The sequence below is a fragment of the Oratosquilla oratoria genome, chromosome 33, assembly GCF_046742065.1.
Source record: "Oratosquilla oratoria isolate Oo_2021 chromosome 33, ASM4674206v1, whole genome shotgun sequence".
In the NCBI taxonomy this organism is placed as follows: domain Eukaryota; kingdom Metazoa; phylum Arthropoda; class Malacostraca; order Stomatopoda; family Squillidae; genus Oratosquilla; species Oratosquilla oratoria.
In genome coordinates this window covers 31,137,896-31,162,025 of record NC_134809.1, presented here as the reverse complement: position 1 = coordinate 31,162,025, position 24,130 = coordinate 31,137,896, and the positions used below count along the sequence as shown (strand labels likewise).

Here is a 24,130-nt window from a genome sequence, read left to right as displayed (position 1 = left end):
ATAACCTACAGCAAGACCTCAATGAAATTCTGAGGTGGGCGGAGGTGAACAACATGGCACTGAACGGGGAAAAGTTCGAACTTCTGCGCTATGGTCGCCATCTGGATCTAAAGATCTCAACACACTACTACTGTGGCCAGCAAGAGATCATTGCGAAAGATGTAGTGAAAGATCTGGGAGTGAGCATGAGCAGTGATGCCTCCTTCTCCCATAACATAAGCCAAGCAACGTCCAAAGCGAGGCGACTAGCAGGGTGGATACTTCGTACCTTCCAGACAAGAAGTCCAAGATGTATGCTGACCCTGTGGAAATCGTTAGTCTTGCCACACCTAGAATACTGCTGCCAGCTCTGGTCTCCCCAGAAAGTATCAGAAATCATGGAAATCGAAGGGCCCCAAAGGACCTTCACCAACAAAATACATGGGCTCCAGGATCTGAACTACTGGGAGAGACTGAAGGAGTTGCAGTTGTTTTCTCTCCAACGACGCAGGGAACGCTACATCATCATCTACGTCTGGAAGGTATTAGAAAAGAAGGTGCCCAACACCGGCATACAAGTATCAGTCCACCAAAGAAGAGGGAGGCTATGTTATGTGAGGACCACTCCCGGTTCAACACTAAACATCAAATCCAGAATCCATAACAGCTTCTCGTTCAGTGGACCAAGGTTATTCAACTGTATCCCGCCCCAACTGAGAAACATCTCAGGGGTGTCTCCAGACACCTTCAAAAAACATCTGGATATATGGTTGGCCAAAATACCAGACCAACCACCAACACCAGGATACATCAGCCCCAACGCCAATCGTCTGACCGATTGGACAATTGATGTGAGGGAGCTACCTGGTCACAGTGGGACTCCAGTCTAGCTGCGTCGATCACCGACAGAAATCTTCTAAGTGTATCTAAGTGTAACTTATTTTGAGGAATCTGGGCATTTCCATGACGAGTATTGAGATTAACGAATGTCTTTCAAATCTAAAGATTAAATAAAATTGGAATACGAATGACTAAAATAAAATAGAATTTCTCCTTTTTAATGCATGTTGGTGTTGATTGTGGTGTGGTATGTATTAATTACTTGTGGGATTCTTGTATTATTGTATATACAAAGGAATATGAAATAGAAAAATACTTAACCTACCCTGTCTTAATTGTTTATATACAACTCTAATTTATTGCTCTTCCGTTTTCTTTGCAATTCTTTTCTTGTTAGATATCATATGTACCTTTTATTTTTATTGAAGCAGATATAGCATTTGCTAATTTATGGCCAAGTATTCAATTAGTATTTGTTGTCAAAAAGGACAAATGTGCAGAGAAAATAGTATATACAAGTTTGGATTTGAAAGATACATAACACAAAAAGTCCAACTTTAAATACTCAGTCAATGGAAAAATCTAGCCGTAAATTCCTCAAAGGCAAATCTTCTCATGGATATTGGGACTAATTATTTCTTTTAAGGATGAAGGTAAGATAGTCAATGAGAGATCCAAGGTTTGATAGTCGTGTTTAGAGTCACTTTGGTGTGAACATAACTGGACATATAAATACAAATTTTCGAGTTGTGAGCAGATGCCCTCTTCGCCAATGCTGCGCTCTGAGAATCTATCTCTTGAACAACAGTCTTGTAAGCAGCTGCCGGTTCCTATGGTCAAAGAGGTTCGACCAGGGTATGTTACTAAATGTGTTACGTGTGATTGTGCTTGTGTGTGTGTGATTCACCATGGTCTTGGATCACGTGTTGGACTCGTGATTAACAGCTATTTCCCTCCTGGAAGAGTACCCAGAGCTCATACATGACTGATCTATAGGTAATGTTGTGACTTTACACGCACAAACACATCCAACTCCCCGCCCACGAGAGGTGGAGTAACGATTCGCAGCGCAGCGATACTGAAATTTCAGCCCTGAGAGGGATTTGAACCCGGATCGCCATAGTGGCGGCCGCAAACTCTAACCACTGCGCCAGCGAGACGTGTGTGTGTGTATTCACTTGGTCTTTGGATCACGTGTTGGACTCGTGATCAACAGCTATTTCCCTCCTAGAAGAGAGCTCAGAGCTCGTAGGTTCCGATCTATGGGTAATGCTATGACCTTGCACACACACACACACCCAACTCACCGCCCACGAGAGTCAGAGTAACGACCCGAAGCGCAGCGGTACCGAAATAATTTCGGCCCTGGGCAGGATTCGAACCAGGAACTCCAGGCCACTCTCGTGGCTGGTCAGTGCTCTACCAACTGCGCCACCGAGTCGTGTGCGCGCGTGTGTATGTCCTATGGTCTGAATGTATGTACTTTGTCCCCGAATTGGCCAATGGATTGCACATAATTGAACAGAAACCTTTGGCACAAACTCTAGTCAAGCTGATTTAAAAACAGGCAAGGTGCAGGGGATCAAATCCAATTTCTACAGAGATTTTTATAAAGAAAATTAAAAACAACTACAAATGGCAAAAAGATCCTTATGTGTGACTGATATCGCATGACTGATTACTCGTTTTGATGAACGAGAGATGACGCACACGCACACGCACATTAAAGTGAGAGAACGACACAGCGATCCGCGCAGGTAAAGTATGTCATCATAACTATATCAGAACAAATCGTGAACGATATTATCCATAAAAGTGAATTCAAGAAAGTAACGTTTATGATAATTCGAGCGTATCCAATCATCAGCATATATAACGCAAGGACGCAGCTTCAAGCTAACAAGACATAGTGGGCAATGTGGATAATTATCCACATTGCCCACTACATGATGTTTATTGAGGTAGTGCATTTCCTATTCTAATAGGAAATGCACTACCTCAATAAACATCATGTAGTCACACTATGAGCAGCTACAAAATGCATTTATGGTATTGTTAAGGTGAGACTAAACACACACACACAGTGTTAACATACGCAGCATTAGAATAGGGAAGGGTGACATGATTACTGTATTCAGATGTATGAAAGGAGTACAGAAAAGCGACAGCGATGATCTATTGGTATGGGAAAAAATCGAATAAAGCTGAAAAAGATGAGATATCTAGAAACTGTTTTCGGTATTTGTGGAATAGTGCAGCCAAGGAAATAATCCAGTCATAAGTGTAATGATTTTAATGCAAAATTTGACCGATGAAGACAAAAACGGTGGGGTTTAACCCAACTTCGTACCACACACTTGTTACTCATCCTATACTTGTTCTTTATAGCTCCCAATGTCTCAAAACACAACTGGCATAGAAAGTTTCAGGCACATCTTAACTTCACCTCTCAACCCTAACTCCCCCCTCTCTCCATCTCCCTACTCATCAATATATAACCCTTCTCCCCTCCCAAAACATTGATACAAAGACACGCAAATATAAGAAATTAGCCGGGTACGTTCAATACCAACACACACTTTTCCCAAATGAGGCTGATGTCCTTGGAAAAAGAAGAATCAATTCTACTGAGGGAGATTCAGTCCTGTAAGCACTATATTGGCGATTATACACAAGATAGCGTTCTGAGACCCGTGTTCACTAGTATATTTGTCAGCAATATTGCATCGAAAAGGTGGAGTCACAGAGGTATTACAGGAACTTAGAGCTGGGGCCTTGGTATGCTTTATTTTTGATTGATTTTCATTGCCAGGACCTTCATGTGTAAACTAAAGGAAATGTAAGGTCCGTGATGTTAGAATTTGTTCAATCGGAGGAGTTAACTTTTATCTTTCACTGTTGGATATCTGCTTGATTCCCTGCTGTCTAGAATCATAATGAGTCACTGTTAATTTCTGGAGAGAGGATTCTATTATATTCAATTTTATGTAAAGGAGATATAGAAGTTAAAAGTGACCAGCCTTCTTATTTAAGTCACAAGTGGATCTCTCTACTCAAATAATATATATATATGTATATATACATATATATATATATATATATATATATATGTATATATATATATGCAGAAAAATATTAATTGCAAATGTACGATATTGGTAAGATGCATTCTTGTTTGGTTTTATATGGAAATTCTATTCATATAACCAAGACTGATATTGTTATAGTTACCCCTTAAATATTTACTCAAGTTTTCTGTATAATAGCAAAAATTAAATAAGAAAATGGAGTTTTAAGGAGAAGCTATAATTTTTTAAATCTTCTATTGCCATGTAGTAAAACTGTCTTGCAGCAACTACATACATATATCAAGGGCTTTTCCCCCCTTACAAGGGAGGTAGCCAAAATCAAAGGCATAAATTCCCATATCCTCCACTCCCATTCCCCACCCTTCTCTCGGTTCCTCTTGAACTGGATGATGGCTTATCCCTGCATCTCGCCCACCGCCCCGGTTCAGAAGACAGAAGCAATACAACAAGACAAAGTACATCCAGAGCAAAGACACTTCATTTGATACCCCGTCTGTGGTATTGGCTGCATGTTATTGTAAGGTTAAAACCTGCTCAGTAGCATGCAGCTGATACTTTAGGGTCTATATGGGGCTTCCCTACAGACTAGAGCCACACATCTCTATTCCTAGAGAAATTATGCTACTCTATCATACTGTGAGTGTCCCTCCGTTATGCTGTCCCCTCTTAATACTGTCCTGTAGCCAGTTCTTTGAATATTAATTTCCTTTATCGCCGAACCCTGTGGTAGGGGAAAAGAACGCTGCCAGCGAGTGTTCCTACTTGAGTCGTAAAAGGAGACAAAAATGGGAAGGGGATGAAATAGAATAATACCTAAACTACAACATTAATATTCCCTATTCTAAAACATAAAATAAACAGCTGGGCACTTGCGTTACTGCGTTAGTAACGCACTACCTGTCCGGCGGTAACGTGCCCAGCTCTTACTTTGGTTACGTTAGATTAAGTTTGGTTAGGTTAGGTTTGATTAGGTTATGTTTGGCTAGGCTAGGTTTGGTAAAGTTAGGTTTGGTTCACTTAAGTTTAATTAGGTTGAGTTAATCTAGGTTAGGTTTGGTTAGGTTAGGTCTGGTTTAGTTAGGTTAGGTTTAGGTTATGTTATTTTGGTTAGCTTAGATTAGGTTAGGTTGGTTTGGTTAGGTTGGTTATTCTAGGTTAGGTTAGTTAAGCTAGACTAGGTTAGGTTTCAGTTCCTCTTGCACAAGACTATTCCTCACCTACTGTATGGTTTCGATGAGTAATGGAAATATTGAGTGTATTATGGACTGGTTCTGTGCTCCTGCATTGTTTGGAGTTTCGTGTTGCGTGCCTTTGCACATGGGGCCGAGGGCATACGGCCTCTGCCCTCGGGTCTGCGGGCTGGTGCCTGGTGACTAAGGTCTCGGCCCTCGGGCTTACAGCCTGGTGCCTAGGACATATGAGGTCTGTGGTATGGTACATGGTGTCTGGTGTTTGGGGTCTCGCGAGTCTTCGGGCCTAGGGACTAAGGCCTCGGGCTCAGGACTAAGGCCCTTGGGCTTAGGCTGCTCATGTCTACCTTGTTGTGCACTATGTCCGACTCTCTCCCTGTGGGGCAAGTTTGAGCCAAATCGGTCACCTTCGGATTTTCGGATAATTTTGAGGGTCATTTTGAGGGTCATTTTGGCCACTTGCACCTATTGGGTTACCACCTCAGCCAAAGGTCGACGGCCACCAGTGCTCTTGTTGATTGCACTTAGATACTGCTCAGGATAAAATACGGGCGCCAAGAGGCGGAAATGAGAGGAGTAAAACACACAAACAAATTTAGCTGGTCGCCACGACCTCGCTCTTGGGCACAGGTTCCCCACGTCTACCTCGCTGTGCTCTGTAAAGGACTCTCTCCCTCTGGGCCAAATTGGAGACATGACGATTTTTGTCCAAATCCGTGGGTTCACCCCTTTGGTAATTTTGAGGGTTATTTTGCCCACTTGCCCCGATTGGGTCACCACCTCAGCCACAGGTCGAGGGCCGTCAGGGCTCTTGCTGATCGCACTTAGATACTGCTCAGGATAGAAACACGGGCGCCAAGAGGCGGAAATGAGAGGGGGAGAACACACAAACACAAATTTCGCTGGTCGCCATGACCTCGCCCTTGGGCCCAGGTTCCCCACGTCTACCTCGCTGTGTTCTGTGGAGGACTCTCTCCCTCTGGGGTAAGTTTGGGCCAAATCGGAGACATGGTCATTTTGGACATTTGCCCCGATTGGGTCACCACCTCAGCCACAGGTCGAGGGGCATCACGGCTCTTGCTGATCGCACTTACAGCTCAGGGTAAAGATACGGGCGCCAAGAGGCGGAAACGAGAGGGGGAAAACATACAAACAAATTTGGCTGGTCGCCACGACCTCGCCCTTGGGCCCAGGTTCCCCACGTCTACCTCGCTGTATTATGTGGAGGACTCTCTCTCTCTGAGGTAAGTTTGGACCATATCGGAGACAAGACGATTTTTGGTCAAATCCGTGGGTAATTTTGAGGGTAATTTTGGCCACTTGCCCCGATTGGGTCACCACCTCAGCCAATGGTCGAGAGCCATCAGGGCTCTTGCTGATTGCACTTAGATACTGCTCAGGATAAAAATACGAGCCCTCTGGGGTAAGTTTGGGCTAAATTGGAGACATGACGATTTGTGTCCAAATCCGTGGGTACAGCAGCCCTGGACGCCCTCAAAATGTGAGTGAGAAGGTGGGTAAATTGGAGCTGGTGACCAAAATGACCCAAAATCGAAAAAATCTCAAAGCGGGAATTTAGCCGAAAATCTGAAGGTCACCCATTTGACCCAAACTTACCCCACAGGGACAGAGTCGGACACAGTGCACGGCAAGGTAGACTCGAGGAGTCTGGGCTCAAGGGCGTGGCGTTGGCGTCCCTCCAAAATTGGGACTTTTCATGCATTTTTCATTTTTGGACCTCTGGCGCCGGTACTGTTGACCTGAGTGGTGTCCAAGTGGAGTCCACAGCAGCCCTGGACGCCCTCGACCTGTGAGTGAGAAGGTGGGTAAATTGGAGCTGGTGACCAAAATGACCCAAAATCGAAAATTTTTCAAAGCGTTACACGGGAATTTTGCCGTAAATCCGAAGATCAGCGATTTGGCCCAAACTTACCCCACAGTGCCAGAGCCGGACAGAGTGCACGGCAAGGTAGACGCGAGGAGTCCGGGCTCAAGGGCATGGCGTTGGCGCCCTTCCAAAATTGGGACTTTTCATGCATTTTTCATTTTTGGACCTCTGATGCCCATACTGTTGACCTGAGTGGTGTCCAAGTGGAGTCCACAGCAGCCCTGGACGCCCTCGACCTATGAGTGAGAAGGTGGGTAAATTGGAGCTGGTGACCAAAATGACCCAAAATCGAAAAAACCTTAGAGCGTTACACAGGAATTTTGTCGAAAATCCGAAGGTCACCGATTTGGCCCAAACTTACCCGACAGGGACAGAGTCGGACACAGTGCACGGCAAGGTAGACGCGAGGAGTCTGGTCTCAAGGGCGTGGCGTTAGCGCCCCTCCAAATTTGGGACTTTTCATGCATTTTTCATTTTTGGACCTCTGGCGCCGGTACTGTTGACCTGAGTGGTGTCCAAGTGGAGTCCACAGCAGCACTGGACGCCCGCCACCTGTGAGTGAGAAGGTGGGTAAATTGGAGCTGGTGACCAAAATGATCCTAAATCGAAAAAATCTCAGCGTGATATACGGGAATTTTGCCGAAAATCCGAAGGTCACCGATTTGGCCCAAACTTACCCCACAGGGACAGAGTCGGACACAGTGCACGGCAAGGTAGACGCGAGGAGTCTGGGCTCAAGGGCGTGGCGTTGGCGCCCCTCCAAATTTGGGACTTTTCATGCATTTCTCATTTTTGGACCTCTGGCGCCCATACTGTTGACCCGAGTGGTGTCCAAGTGGAGTCCACAGCAGCCCTGGACGCCCTCGACCTGTGAGTGAGAAGGCGGGTAAATTAGAGCTGGTGACCAAAATGATCCTAAATCGAATTTTGCCGAATTTTGCCGAAAATCCGAAGGTCACCGATTTGGCCCAAACTTACCCGACAGGGACACAGTCGGATACAGTGCACGGCAAGGTAGACGCGAGGAGTCTTGGCTTTAATAAAGGCGTGGCGTTGGCGCCCCTCCAAAATGGGACTTTTCATGCATTTTTCATTTTTGGACTTCTGGCGCCCATACTGTTGACCTGAGTGGTATCCAAGTGGAGTCCACAGCAGCCCTGGACGCCCTCGACCTGTGAGTGAGAAGGTGGGTAAATTGGAGCTGGTGACCAAAATGACCCAAAATCGAAAAAATCTCAAAGCGTTATACACGGGAATTTTGCCGCAAATCCGAGGGTCACCGATTTGGCCCAAACTTACCCCCACTGGGACAGAGTCGGACACAGTGCACGGCAAGGTAGACGCGAGGAGTCTGAGCTCAGGGGCGTGGCGTTGGCGCCTCTCCAAAATTGGAACTTTTCATGCATATTTCACTTATGGACCTCTGGCGCCCATACTGTTGACCTGAGTTGTGTCCAAATGAAGTCCACAGCAGCCCTGGACGCCCTCGACCTGTGAGTGAGAAGGTGGGTAAATTAGAGCTGGTGACCAAAATGACCCAAAATCGATATTTTCGATTTTGGGTCATTTTGGTCACCAGCTCCAAGTTACCCACCTTCTGACTCACAGGTCGAGGGCGTCCAGGGCTGCTGTGGACTCCAATTCGACACCACTCAAGTCAACAGTACCGGCGCCAGAGGTCCAAAAGTGAAAAATGGGTGAAAAGTCCCAAATTTGGAGGGGCGCCAACGCCACGCCCTTTAGCCAAGGCTCTTCGCGTCTACCTTCCCGTGCAGTGTGTCCCACTCTGTCCCTGTGGGGTAAGTTTGGGTCAAATCGGTGACCATCGGATTTTCGGCAAAATTACGGGAATTTTGCCGAAAATCCGATGGTCACCGATTTGACCCAAACTTACCCCACAGGGACAGAGTGGGACACACTGCACGGGAAGGTAGACGCGAAGAGCCTTGGCTAAAGGGCGTGGCGTTGGCGCCCCTCCAAATTTGGGACTTTTCACCCATTTTTCACTTTTGGACCTCTGGCGCCGGTACTGTTGACTTGAGTGGTGTCGAATTGGAGTCCACAGCAGCCCTGGACGCCCTCGACCTGTGAGTCAGAAGGTGGGTAACTTGGAGCTGGTGACCAAAATGACCCAAAATCGAAAATATCGATTTTGGGTCATTTTGGTCACCAGCTCTAATTTACCCACCTTCTCACTCACAGGTCGAGGGCGTCCAGGGCTGCTGTGGACTTCATTTGGACACAACTCAGGTCAACAGTATGGGCGCCAGAGGTCCATAAGTGAAATATGCATGAAAAGTTCCAATTTTGGAGAGGCGCCAACGCCACGCCCCTGAGCTCAGACTCCTCGCGTCTACCTTGCCGTGCACTGTGTCCGACTCTGTCCCAGTGGGGGTAAGTTTGGGCCAAATCGGTGACCCTCGGATTTGCGGCAAAATTCCCGTGTATAACGCTTTGAGATTTTTTCGATTTTGGGTCATATTGGTCACCAGCTCCAATTTACCCACCTTCTCACTCACAGGTCGAGGGCGTCCAGGGCTGCTCTGGACTCCAATTGGACACCACTCAGGTCAACAGTACCGGCGCTAGAGGTCCAAAAATGACAAATGCATGAAAAGTCCCCAATTTGGAGGGGCGCCAACGCCACGCCCTTGAGCCCAGACTTCTCGCGTCTACCTTGCCGTAAACTGTGTCCCACTCTGTCCCTATGGGGTAAGTTTGGGTCAAATCGGTGATATTCGGATTTTCGGCAAAATTTCCGTGTACACTTTGAGATTTTTACGATTTTGGGTCATTATGGTCACCAGCTCCAATTTACCCACCTTCTCACTCACAGGTCGAGGGCGTCCAGGGCTGCTGTGGACTCCACTTGGACACCACTCAGGTCAACAGTACCGGCGCCAGAGGTCCAAAAATGAAAAATGCATGAAAAGTCCCAAATTTGGAGGGGCGCCAACGCCACGCCCTTGAGCCCAGACTCCTAGCGTCTACCTTGCCGTGCACTGGGTCCGACTCTGTCCCTGTGGGGTAAGTTTGGGCCAAATCGGTGATCTTCGGATTTTCGGCATAATTCCCGTGTATAACGCTTTGAGATTTTTTCGATTTTGGGTCATTTTGGTCACCAGCTCCAATGTACCCACCTTCTCACTCACAGCTCGAGGGCGTCCAGGGCAGCTGTGAACTCCACTTGGACAACAATCAGGTCAACAGTACCGGCGCCAGAGGTCCATAAGTGAAAAATGCATGAAAAGTCCCAATTTGGAGGGGCGCCAACACCACGCCCTTGAGCCCAGACTACTCGCGTCTACCTTGCCGTGCACTGTGTCCGACTCTGTCCCTGTGGGGTAAGTTTGGGCCATATCGGTGACCTTTGGATTTTCGGCAAATTTGAGATTTTTTCGATTTTGGGTCATTTTGGTCACCAGCTCCAGGGCTGCTGTGGACTTCATTTGGACACCACTCAGGTCAACAGTACCGGCGCCAGAGGTCCATAAGTGAAAAATGGGTGAAAAGTCCCAAAATTTGGAGGGGCGCCAACGTCACGCCCTTGAGCCCAGACTCCTTGCGTCTACCTTGCCGTGCACTGTATCCGACTCTGTCCCTGTGGGGTAAGTTTGGGCCATTCGCTGACATTCGGATATTCGGCATAATTTTGGGCCATTTTGGCCACCAGCTCCAATTTACCCACCTTCTTACTCACAGGTCGAGGGCGTCCAGAGCTGCTGTGGACTCCACTTGGACACCACTCAGGTCAACAGTACCGGCGCCAGAGGTCCAAAAATGAAAAATGCATGAAAAGTCCCAAATTTGGAGGGGCGCCAACGCCACGCCCTTGAGCACAGACTACTCGCGTCTACCTTGCCGTGCACCGTGTCCCACTCTGTCCCTGTGGGGTAAGTTTGGGCCAAATCGGTGATCTTCGGATTTGCGGCATAATTCCCGTGTTTGAGATTTTTTCGATTTTGGGTCATTATGGTCACCAGCTCCAATTTACCCACCTTCTCACTCACAGGTCGAGGGCGTCCAGGACTGCTGTGGACTCCACTTGGACACCACTCAGGTCAACAGTATGGGCGCCAGAGGTCCAAAAGTGAAAAATGCATGAAAAGTCCCAAATTTGGAGGGGCGCCAATGCCAAGCCCTTGAGCCAAGACTCCTCGCGTCAACCTTGCCGTGCACTCTGTCCGACTCTGTTCCTGTGGGGTAAGTTTGGGCCAAATCGGTGACCCTCGGATTTGCGGCAAATTTCCTGTGTACGCTTTGAGATTTTTTCGATTTTGGGTCATTTTGGTCACCAGCTCCAATTTACCCACCTTCTCACTCACAGGTCGAGGGCGTCCAGGACTGCTGTGGACTCCACTTGGACACCATTCAGGTCAACAGTATCGGCGCCAGAGGTCCAAAAATGAAAAATGCATGAAAAGTCCCAAATTGGAGGGGGCGCTAACGCCACGCCCTTGAGACCAGACTCCTCGCGTCTACCTTGCCGTGCACTGTGTCCAACTCTGTCCATGTGGGGTAAGTTTGGGCCAAATCGGTGACCTTCGGATTTTCGGCAAAATTACCGTGTATAACGCTTTGAGATTTTTTCGATTTTGGGTCATTTTGGTCACCAGCTCCAAGTTACCCACCTTCTCACTCACAGGTGGCGGGCGTCCAGGGCTGCTGTGGACTCCACTTGGACACCACTCAGGTCAACAGTACCGGCGCCAGAGGTCCAAAAGTGAAAAATGGGTGACAAGTACTAAATTTGGAGGGGCGCTAACGCCACGCCCTTGAGCCCAGACTCCTCGCGTCTACCTTGCCGTGCATTGTGTCCGACTGAGATTTTTTCGATTTTCGAATTTTCGGATTTTCGGATTTTCGATTTTGGGTCATTTTGTTCACCAGCTCCAATTTACCCACCTGCTCACTCACAGGTCGAGGGTGTCCAGGGCTGCTGTGGACTCCACTTGGACACCACTCAGGTCAACAGTACCGGCGCCAGAGGTCCATAAGTGAAAAATGCATGAAAAGTCCCAAATTTGGAGGGGCGCCAACGCCACGCCCTTGAGACCAGACTCCTCGCGTCTACCTTGCCGTGCACTGGGTCCGACTCTGTCCCTGTGGGGTAAGTTTGGGCTAAATCGGTGACCTTCGGATTTTCGGCAAAATTCCCGTGTATAACGCTTTGAGATTTTTTCGATTTTGGGTCATTTTGGTCACCAGCTCCAATGTACCCACCTTCTCACTCACAGGTCGAGGGCGTCCTGGGCTGTTGTGGACTCCACTTGGACACTCCTCAGGTCAACAGTACCGGCGCCAGAGGTCCAAAAATGATAAATGCATGAAAAGTCCCAAATTTGGAGGGGGGCCAACGCCACGCCCTTGAGGCCAGACTCCTCGCGTCTACCTTCCCGTGCACTGTGTCCGATTCTGTCCCTGTGGGGTAAGTTTGGGCCAAATCGATGACCTTCGGATTTTCGGCAAAATTCGCTTTGAGATTTTTTCGATTTCGGGTCATTTTGGTCACCAGCTCCCATTTACCCACCTTCTCAGTCATAGGTCGAGGGCGTCCATGGCTGCTGTGGACTCCACTTGGACACCACTCAGGTCAACAGTACCGGCGCCAGAGGTCCAAAAATGAAAAATGTATGAAAAGTCCCAATTTTGGAGGGGCGCCAACGCCACGCCCTTGAGCCCAGACTTCTCGCGTCTACCTTGCTGTGCACTGTGTCCGACTCTGTCCCTGTGGGGTAAGTTTGGGCCATATCGGTGACCTTTGGATTTTCGGCAAATTTGAGATTTTTTCGATTTTGGGTCATTTTGGTCACCAGCTCCAATTTACCCACCTTCTCACTCACAGGTCGAGGGCGTCCAAGGCTGCTGTGGACTCCACTTGGAGACCACTCAGGTCAACAGTATGGGCGCCAGAGGTCCAAAAGTGAAAAATGGGTGAAAAGTCCTAATTTTGGAGGGGCGCCAACACAACGCCTTTGAGCCAAGACTCCTCGCCTCTACTTTGCCGTGCACTGTGTCCCACTCTGTCCCTGTGGGGTAAGTTTGGGCCAAATCGGTGACCTTCGGATTTTCGGTTAAATTCCCGTGTATAACGCTTTGAGATATTTTCGATTTTGGGTCATTTTGATTGATTTATGAAATTTTTGGCTCAAAGGCCAAGCGCCGGAGCCGGTAGGGCATTCAGCGCATATTTATCTCATAGATAAAAATTCAAGTAAAACAGTAAAAATAATAAACATTTACAAAAACACATCACAACAACATACACTCACAAGCACTCATATAGACAATCTTAAATTTCATAAAATTAACCGATGTCTTTCAAAAACTTTAAAACATTATTCACTTGAGCTTCCTCCCCTAAAATTTGTTTTCAAGATAAATTTGTTAAAAAATTTGCCCTGCGCTTATTAGAGAATGCAGGGCACTGAACTAAAATGTGTTTAATTGTCAAAACTAATTGGTAAGTGGGACATTGGGGGGCCAGCCTTTCTGCTCCACTTGCCATAAAAAATCTATGAGTGATGTAGGAGTGGCCAATTTTTAAAGGTCAAGACAATACTTGACCTTCTGTCCAAAGGGGGACACTTCCAAGGGTTCACCAAGGGGTGAATCTCTTTTAGTTTATAACTACCGTCCAGCCTTGTCCATTGTTCCTGCCACTTCCCTATTGTGTAACAATGAATCACTTCTTTGAAGTCCGTATGTGGGACTTTTCGGTTTGTTACATGGCTGAGCCTAGTGGCGGCTTTGGCTGCAGCATCGGCCTGTTCATTTCCAGAGATACCCACATGGGACGGCACCCAGCAAAAGTTTACTTTTATTTTCTTTCTGTTGTTGATTAGAATTAACCAGTCCTGTATTTCTTGGATTAAAAAGTGAAGAGGCAAAAATGTATTTACAGAGGATAAAATCCTCATGGAGTCTGTAAAAATAACAACGTTCTTGTTGCATGGAACAGAATTAAAAACAAATTTGAGGGCGTTGCTGACTGCCTGCAGTTCAGCCGTAAAAACAGAGCTAAAATGAGGCAATTTTCTCTTTAAAATTGTGCTATCAGATACAACAGCACAACCAACACCATCTAGGGATTTTGATCCATCTGTATAAATTAAAATTGAATCAGCATGTACTGATAAATGTTCTAAAAATTCACTTTTTAGCTCTACAGCAGTTTTATTTTTCTTCTTTTTAAGAGGACATATTACAGTGGGGCATCGGTTCCAAGGAGGGAATTTGGGAGGCGTGATCTCAGCAATTGTATTAAGAACAAGTCCTACCTTCTCTGTCCCAACTTCACATCTCACTTCTAAAGGTTTCGGCAGAGTATTTTTCCTTGGAGCTCTGTCTACCGGCTGCTTTACATATTTGAAGTTTGGATTCTCTTTTGATGTCAAGACACGAGATATATATCTAAGGCTTAATTCATCCCTGCGAATATACAGGGGAGGAATTCCTGCGTCCACATATTGTGGACTATATCAAACTTCTTTAATGAAGTTTTGCATGCCGATCCATAAATTTGACATCCATAATCCATTTTGCTAAGGCACAATGTTTGGTAAAGCCTTATTAAAGGTATACGGTCTGCTCCCCAGTTGAAACGAGACACTACCTTTAGTATATTAAGTCGCTGTTTAACAGTGTATACAACCTCGTTTATGTGATGAGTGAATGTCAACCTTTTGTCCAAAACCAGACCCAAGTATTTTACTTCATCTTCATATGGTAATATGACACCCTCTAAGAATAGTGTTGGTATCTCTTCCTTGCATCTTAGTCTGGAAAACCTTATGGTTTTGGTTTTTTCAGCAGAGAATCTGAAGCCCCTGCTATTAGCCCATGCTGTTGCTAAGTTAATAACCTCTTGAATCTTTTGGCCTGTTTCTAGTGTTGTCGATTTGCTGCACACAATAGCGAAGTCATCAGCATAAGCCAATCCATGAACTCCTGCGGGAACTTGTTCTAACAAACTATTAATGGCTATGCTGAAGAGTGTAGGACTCAGAACACTTCCTTGGGGAATCCCTTCCTCTTGAAGATATGCTGAAGAGAAAGAAGAGCCCACTCTGACTTTTAGATAACGGTCAGACAAGAAATCCTTTAAACAATTGAACATATTACCCCCGATACCCCACTCTGCAACTTGCTTCAGAATGCCTCCCCGCCAGGTAGTATCGTAGGCATTTTTCAAGTAAAAAAATACAGCAATGCTCGAGTTCTGAATTGCAACGGCATTCTGAATCTCACGAGTGATAAAAAGTAAGGGGTCCAAAGTGCACTTATTTCTTCTAAATCCAAACTGTCTGTTAGATAGGAGATTTTTAATTCCAAAAACCAAACTAAACGCATATTAACCATTCTTTCATAGATCTTACAAATGCAGCTAGTGAGAGCAATAGGTCTGTAACTTTGTGGGTCATGAGAGTCTTTTCCTGCCTTTAAGATTCCTATGATAATTGAAGTCTTCCAAGATTTAGGAGAAGATCCAGAAGACCAAAATTTGTTCAGTACATTTAAAAGGAATTTCTTCGAGGATATAGATAAGTGACCAACCATGGAATAAAGAATGTCATCCTCTCCAGGAGAGGTTGGGGAGGATAAAGATAAAGCATGATCCATTTCATCCAAGGTGAAGAGAAGATTATATGCCTCCGAGTTCGTATTGGTAGGAGGAATAATCATGGTCTTGGCTCTGATTCTTCTGAAATCATCTGAATAATGTAGTGGGCTTAAAGTATCAGCATAATGTCTTCCAAAAGCCTCTGCTACTTCTCTTGTATCTGATATAAAAGAATCATTTATCTTCAGAATGGGTAAAGGAGACGGAGTAAACTTTCCTTGTAATTTTCGAATCCTATTCCATACTAAGGTAGGGGAAGAGTCGTATTTCAATTCGCTAATATATCTAATGAAGGATTCCCTCCTTGCTTTCTTGAAGATTTTCTTCTGCTTTGCTCGAGCTCTTCTGTACGTTATCTTATTGACTAAACAGGGATATCTCCGATATCTCTTATAGCAAGTTCTTGTAATCTTTCTGCTTAAAGCACATTCATCGTTCCACCAGGGGACTACTGGGCGTTGAGGTTTACCAGCTGTCCTAGGAATGGAAGAGAAAGCACTAGAAAGTATCATGTCTACCAGATAATCATATGCATCAGAGTTACTACAAAAATCACTAGTCTTATAATTAATCTCTGTGGATCTCCTAAATAATTCCCAATTAGCCTCTCCTGTCTTCCATTTAGGTAAGCAAGAGGAGGGAGTGTTCCTTAAATATTTGATATGGATAGGCCAGTGGTCGCTACCATGTAGATCTTCATCTATTGACCAACTGTAGTCTAATCTTAAGGATGATGAACAAACAGTGAGGTCTATAGCAGAACTTGAGTTGTGAAAGACATCAAACCTAGTTTTGGAACAGTCATTCATCAAAATGACATCGTTATTATCAATAAATTCTTCAATTATATTGCCCCAGGGGTCACACCTTGATTCACCCCATAGAGGATGCTTGTCGTTAAAGTCACCCATTATAATAAAAGGCTCAGGGAGCTGGTCGACCAAAGATTGTAAGTCATTTAACTCAAACTGACGGGGGTGGTTATATATGTCTAGGAGTCGATCTTCCACTTCAGGTTCCAAATACAAAGAACATAAAGTGATCCATTTAGTGGTAAAGATTTGTACTGCACAAGCCTACAATACCGAATGTAGGTGGACACTTCTGTGGTTTACAGATTTCTTAACAATGATACCAGTACCTTCATGGGCACGGCCCCCAATCATAGGAGGAGATCTGTAACATTTATAATTAAGTCCAATATTAGGGGATAAATCGCCAAGCATAGTTTCTTGGAGACAAATAGCAGACGCATCATGTTCTTTAAAGAGAATCCGAACCTGCTCTCGATGAGAATTAAAACCCTGAATATTCCATTGTATTATGGACATTATACCGTTTTCTTTTTCTTTTTTTTGGATCTACTGGTCTGGAAAGAGAAATCTGGGAGAGAGAGGGTCTACAAGATGGATTCTTTTCTAATTTCTTTGCTTTCGCGGGTGGCATTCTCCTCTCTGACAATGGTCCGACAGACGATGTAGAGTCTGGGTTATTAGTTCCTTTCTTAGATTGCATATCACGATTTGGGGAAGATGGAGATGAGGGTGGATTGTGGAGTCTTTTACTGCGCACAGCTTCAGACTCCATAGCTTTGCTTTTGTGCGCCTCAACTGAGTGAGGCACATCAGTCCGTGATCCCTTTATTGGGGAGCCCCCCCAAGTTTGGAAGGTTGACTGATTGAGAGGAGGCTTTATTAAAGGAACCCTGTGGGGTTTCAGCAATGGGAACTTTAGGTGCCCCTCTAGATGGGGCAGGAGACATTCCCTCAACTGGGGATGGGAGAACCTCCGCAGAGGAGGGTTGAGGAGTACTACAATTTCCAAGTTGTGGAGAAGAACGATTTGGTCTAGTAGTGACTCTTTCACGTTGAGGCTTGGGTTCAGCAAACTTTTTCGTGAGCGACCCTATTTGGAACATTTCAATCCCTCGCGACCCAGAATAAAGTAAAGAGAAACAAAATGGACAGTGATATGTACCCTTTACTTTGAAAAAAATAATAATAATGTGTACAGCTTTTCTTTAACAAAACTGAATTAACAGAATCCATGGCACTGCAATTTCTTCAGAAAACTAAATTAATGGGATCCGTGGAGCTGTTTCTCATTTACCAGTATTTCAAATCATGGGGACCTGCGACCCATCAAAATTGATCTCGCGACCCAACTTTGGGTCGCGACCCATACTTTGAGAACCACTGGTGTAAGACTTTTGGGGCTTGGAGCTTTTGAGGCGTGGAACTTCTGTGACGTGGATCTTCTGAAGCATGGATCTTATGGTACGTGGGGGTTGTGGGGGCGTGGGGGCCTTTAGGGCCTGAGGCTTCTCGGGTCTGAGGCTCTTGGATCTTTCAGGGCTTCTCGGACTTTTGAGAATTCTAGGGTTTCATGAGCTTTCGGGGCCTGTGGTTTCTGTGGTTTGGAGGTCCTCAGGACTAGTGCTTCTGGCACTTCTCGGGGACCTCGGGTTTAAAAGCTCTGAGGGTTCTAGGAATTCTAGGGGTTTTAGGGTCTGAAAGTTTGGGGTTCCAGGTGCTTTTGTTTTTTTGGGGGGATTTTGAGCTTCTGGAGCCTAAGGATTTATAGGGATTGGAACAGCTGAGGGGCAGGGAAAATTAAGGGCTGGGAGTTGGGTCTCGTGGCGGTAGCATCATGGGGATCCTGGGACCTAGAGATTGGGACTTCTGTTGTCCCGGTCTGGGGTTTCTAGGGTTGCTTGGGTCTGAGGCAACTGCGGGTTGAGACAACTGGGAGCTGGAGACTTTGAAGCCTGGGGTTTCTTGCCTGGGTTATTTGAAGGCTGAACTGATGTTGCTCTATTCTGAGGAAACAGGGGTCTTGGGCATTTGGTGGCTAAGGCAAAAGGAACCTTAGCAACCGTAGCCTGGGCAACTGGGTCCTAGGGCAATTTGAGCCTAGGACATCTAGGGCAGCTGTGATAGATGGGGTCTGGTGATTGGACCCTGAGATAATATGGACCAGCGATTCCCAAACATGGGTCGCGAAGTGTTCAAGAATGGGTCGCGAGACCTTGTTAGAAAAAAAATAATTTCAATCAAAAGCTTCCCTACACTTGTGTTTTCAATAAAAGAAGACTTTCGAAATTGCTTTTTGATGCTTGGGTCGCCACATCTTCACCAGATCTGGATTTAGGTCGCGGCCAAAAAAAGTTTGGGAACCACTGATATAGACCCATTCGGGGTGCCACGAAAACGGGAAAAAAAAAAAAAAAATAGCCTGATGACAATTAGAGTATAATAATGATAATAATAATAACAATAATAACAATAATAATAACAATAATGACAATAATAATAGTAACAATAACAATAATATCAATAACAATAATGATAATAATAACAGTTATAATAATAATAATAATAATAATGATAATAATAATAATAATAATTGATAATAATGATAATAATGATAATAATAATAATGATAATAATGATAATAATAATAATGATAATGATGATAATAATAATAATGATAATAATAGAAATGATAACCATAATAATAATAATAATAATAATAATAATAATAATAATGATAATGATAATAATATGATAATAATAATAATAATAATGATAACCATAATAATAGAAATGATAACCATAATAATAACAATAATATTATTAATAATAATAATAATAATAATAATAATAATAATAATAATAATAATAATAATAATAATAATAATAATAATAGTAATAATAATAATAACCATAATAATAATAATAACAATAATAATAATAATGATAATAATAATAATAATGATAACCATAATAATAGAAATGGTAACCATAATAATAATAAAAACAATAACGACAATAATAATAATAACAACAACAACAACAACAACAATAATAACAATAATAGTAATGATAATAATAATAATAATAATAATAATAATAATAATAATAATAATAATAATATCAATAATATCAATAATATCAATAATATTAATAATATTAATAATATAATATTAATAATATTAATAATAACTATTAATAATAAATATTAAGAATATTAATAATATTAATAATATTAATAATATTAATAATAATAATAATACCAATAATAATAACGGTAGTAATAATAATAATAATAATAATAATAATAATGATAATAATAATAATAACAATAATAATAATAATAATAATATTAATAACAATAACATCAATAATAATAACTATAATAACTGCTTAAATCCCTTTTCCCATCATCCATCCATTTCATCCTTGGTCACTCCGTCCACCTCTGCCTTCCACATCTCTTTTACTAGTCTTTCTTCACTCATTCTCTCTATAAAGGCATAGAGGTGGTGGAGGAGAGGATCGAGAATGTTAGCATAATAAAGGGGTAATGGTAATAAAATGTGATATTTACTCCTCTTTGAGTGGAGATCGTCTAACCATAAAAGAATGTTGCGCGACTCTGTTCCGTTAGGGGTGTCACTAGTTTCCGTAAAGTGTGGACTGCATAACACTTATGCTGTCGATATCATTTACGGGCCACTTTTCATACATTCCGTTTTCTCTCCGTGCGTGTAGAATCGATTTGCGTGTCCGTTTTCTGTTGCCGAGTTTTTAAAAGTTTCAAGGAAGCACACGCCTGCCAACCTTTGTCACGGAAGCACACGTGTTGGTAATAACCTTTGCCTGCCCGACATTACGTTAAAACGTACGCTTATCACGGTAACCTCTCCTTTTTGTTGAATTTTACAGTTATCGAATTACTATTTAACACATTTAACCTATTCGACATGGCGTATTTTATCGTTTTTTATTCTATCTATGGAAAGGCGATTTTTGTGGCTGAGGGAGCGAACGCTGACCTCAGGATGAATCTTAATCGATCGAGGTTCTTCTTATAATGGATTCCCCTTTATATGCATGAAATGGTCTCTCCTTGACCAGAATAAATTCGAAAAAGTGCGTCATCATAATAAGTTGTTAAGTGTGTCTATGTTTTGGGGGCGTTTGTTGGTTAGAGTAATATATTGGAAAGTTTTGTGTTGGCTGATGTGTTGTGAATCATGTACTTTGTGGCTAATCACGCAAATCCTTGCTATCGTGAAATCGCCTTCCATTGTGTCCTCATTTCTCTTCAGAACAGAAAACAGAAGACTATGCTGATATAAAGACATTCTCTATTCGATTTAGGGTCAAAGCCCATCTCGGACAGTACGACTGGAGGTATTTCTTATCACAAGGCGATTTCAGTCATCTTGGCGTCATCCTTTGGGTGCCAGTGTCCTCCTCGAGGTTCTGGCGCCGTCGGTCCTCCACCCACAGGTCGTCGTCATTTGCCAAATGGAAGTGTGTGGCACACCTCGCTTGGCACCTGGCGACAGTTCTGAGTCGAGTCTCTTCCTTCCTCCTCTACCCTCCTCTTCCTCTCCTCCTCCCTCCTTTCCTCTTCTCTGGCACCTGGCGACAGCTCCCCAGTCTCTCCCTTCCTCCTCCGCCTCCTCCTTCCTCTCTTCCCCTCCTTCCTCCCTTCCCCTCCTTCCTTCGGGGCCTCGGCTCGCCACAAGGCGCCACCGTCAGTACCGAGCCAAGTTTTCTGCGACACACACACGAACGAACTCTTACTTTTTTATTTTCGAACTTAGTATTTAAGGACTTTTAAGTGTTACGGTTTTTTCGGGGACTTTTTTGCGTGCTTACGTATGTGTGATGACTTTTATTTGGGTTAGGGTCATGTGGTGAGTTAACTTTCGCGCGAAAAGTGATTACAGTGATAACGATGAACGCTATCGTCATCACTATCACGCCGGAAACGTGATGATATCATCGGTGTTGCAGTTGTGATAAAACGAAAATACGAAACAAGTAAGTATGAAAAGATGCCTGGTTTCTAGATTAATCTTTTCATATTTTGAATCTCGCCCAGAACTGAATAGAATTGTATAGTTTTATTCTGTCTGTCTTCAGACCATTTTATTCAGCTGAGATAAACCTACACCAGTGCTCAAAGGACTTTGTATGAATATATCACTTGGTATTTCCTAGACTCTCCTAGACTTTCCTAGATTCTCAACTTTTTCTCCATCATTAACCTCTTCGGTTTTACGTATTTCTTCATTTGCTCCCTTCCATACAAAAAATTCATAGTCATCATAAAGGGACAAAAAAAAAACAAAAAAAAAAAACACTCCCTTCTTCTCCCCGTCCTCCCTCTCTCCCTCGGCGTGCACACACACACACACACACACACACACACACACACACACACACACACACACACACACACACACACACACACACACACACATACTCAGCCTACACACGCAATTTACAAAATTAAATTGAATTTAATTATTACTCAACTATCAGGTACATCAATTATTTACCCCTTGCCGTATAATTTTTTTTTTACCCCGAAGGGATAAATTTGCCCCTGGTTGAGAATCACTATTCTTGACCATCATCAGTAAATCATATCACTTAGCCGAAAGGGGTACAACATATACATACATATTCACAAAATGCAAAACAATTTCATGCTTCTTCAATGGAGCGGAAAAACGGTTGCGCTGTTTATGATGCGCCTTCCTTCACTCAATTGCTGCACTTTGTTACTTAGGCACCTATTGTACCTTCCGCCAAGCGATTTGATTAACTTGAGGGAATATGTATCCCTCTATACATTAGCTTACTATAATGATTTAATTCTGGCCGTGGAAAAGTGATTGTAAGCTAGTAAACTATCTTAATTTTTTGCTACCGTATCGTATTTCAAGGATTCCGCTCTCCAAACGATTTTATTCATGATGGGTTATTCCTTCTTTAATATTGACACTCTGTATAGATTATGTTATAGCAGACGGCTTTGTTGCAACTAATTACAGACAATTTCGTTGACTCTTTAAGGATGATAGTTGACTCAGATCTCCCTCGGAAGAAAGTTCAGACTGTTGACTATATTAGGTTAGTGTGGGTCATTTTCTACGTCATCGGCTTATAGTAGTAAGAGAAAGAAAGCAGTCATTGGTTGTCAGTTGTCCTTACGTGAAAAGGAGGAAGAAAGCAGTCATTGGTTATCATTTGTCCTTATGTGAAAAGGAGGAAGAAAGCGATCATTGGTTATCATTTGTCCTAATGTGAAAAGGAGAAAGGAAGCAGTCATTGGTTGTCATTTCTCCTCATGTGAAAAAGAGAAAGAAAGCGGTCATTGGTTGTCAGTTGTCCTTATGTGAAAAGGAGGAAGAAAGCGGTCATTGGTTGTCAGTTGTACTTATGTGAGGAGGAAGAAAGCTGTCACTAGTTGTCAGTTGTCCTTACGTGAAAAGGAGGAAGAAAGCTGTCAGTAGTTGTCAGTTGTCCTTATGTGGAAAGGAGGAAGAAGGCAGTCATTGGTTGCCAGTTGTCCTTATATGAAAAGGAGGAAGAAAACAGCCATTGGTTGTCAGTTGTCCTTATGCGAAAAGGAGGAAGAAAGCAGTCACTCGTTGTCAGTTGTCCTTATGTGAAAAGGAGGAAGAAAACAGTCACTAGTTGTCAGTTGTTCTTATATGAAAAGGAGGAAGAAAACAGTCATTGGTTGTCAGTTGTCCTTATGTGAAAAGGAGGAAGAGAGCAGTCACTCGTTGTCAGTTGTTCTTATGTGAAAAGGAGGAAGAAATACAAATGAAACTGAGAGACCCTGGGCTCGGTCCGGGGACCGAGTCTCAGCTCCTCGGGGCTCCACTTTCAAATAGAAATGCGGCCGTTCACAAAATTTTAAGGTGGGCGTCAGGGATATGATTTTAACTGGCATTTTTTTTTAACCGTTCGGAAAAAAAATCGTCTGGTGGTAGATTTTTTAAGTCCTTTCTGTACTTCATCACGATAACGCATTTCTCATCTTCTCTTCTGGCTAACGACTGGCAATTTTATCGAGCTTAAGAGGAGGCCCTCGTACTGAAGGGTTTGGCAACGATTACACGAGTTCAGAACGTTCTATGTTGAAACAAATTTATGGTTCTTGTTGTCTATAAATTCTACCACTAGAATTTTGTGATTTGTAATCATAAAGAAAAATGTTGAGAATATTGAATCATTGTGATATAATATTGGTTACAAAAAAACAACAACAAGATTCTTCTATAGAGATGGAAATAAGTTAATTGAGATTTGAAAAAAACAACAACAAAGAAATGAAAACCCAAACCTACACCTGGAGAAATCTTAGTTGAAATATGAGAAGAAAGAATGTAAACTTAGGAAAAATATCAAAGCTGAGTATGATGAAGAATATCAATGTATGATACCATAAAATTAGCTCTCAACATAAAGAGATAATAAATGATTAAGGTGACACGTTATATATCACAAATGGAAGAAAAAATGGATTTGACTCTTATGGTGGCTTTTAATTTTTTTAGTGCCATGTTTTTGGCCACAGTGACAAAAACTACTAATGAGCAAGGTTGGTCAAGTCAAATTAATATGAACTGAGAAGTTACATAAATAAGAACAATGGTGATAAACACACTTCGAATAGTGCAAAATATCCAGTATATCATAAAATAATG

At 43.3% G+C, this 24,130-nt stretch overlaps 2 protein-coding genes across 12 annotated transcripts in view; one reads left to right on the top strand and one right to left on the bottom strand.

The window, feature by feature from the left end:
* Positions 1-24,130, bottom strand: part of LOC143017829 (uncharacterized) — a 108,513-nt gene that overhangs the window by 8,540 nt on the left and 75,843 nt on the right. The window lies entirely within an intron of this gene.
* LOC143017827 (uncharacterized) overlaps positions 21,148-24,130 on the top strand; it is a 582,072-nt gene continuing 579,089 nt past the window's right edge. For all 10 annotated transcript variants that reach the window (XR_012965702.1, XM_076172755.1, XM_076172756.1 and 7 more), the window contains exon 1: positions 21,148-21,446. The gene's annotated coding sequence lies outside the window, so the exon portion shown is untranslated. The remainder of the gene's footprint in view (positions 21,447-24,130) is intronic.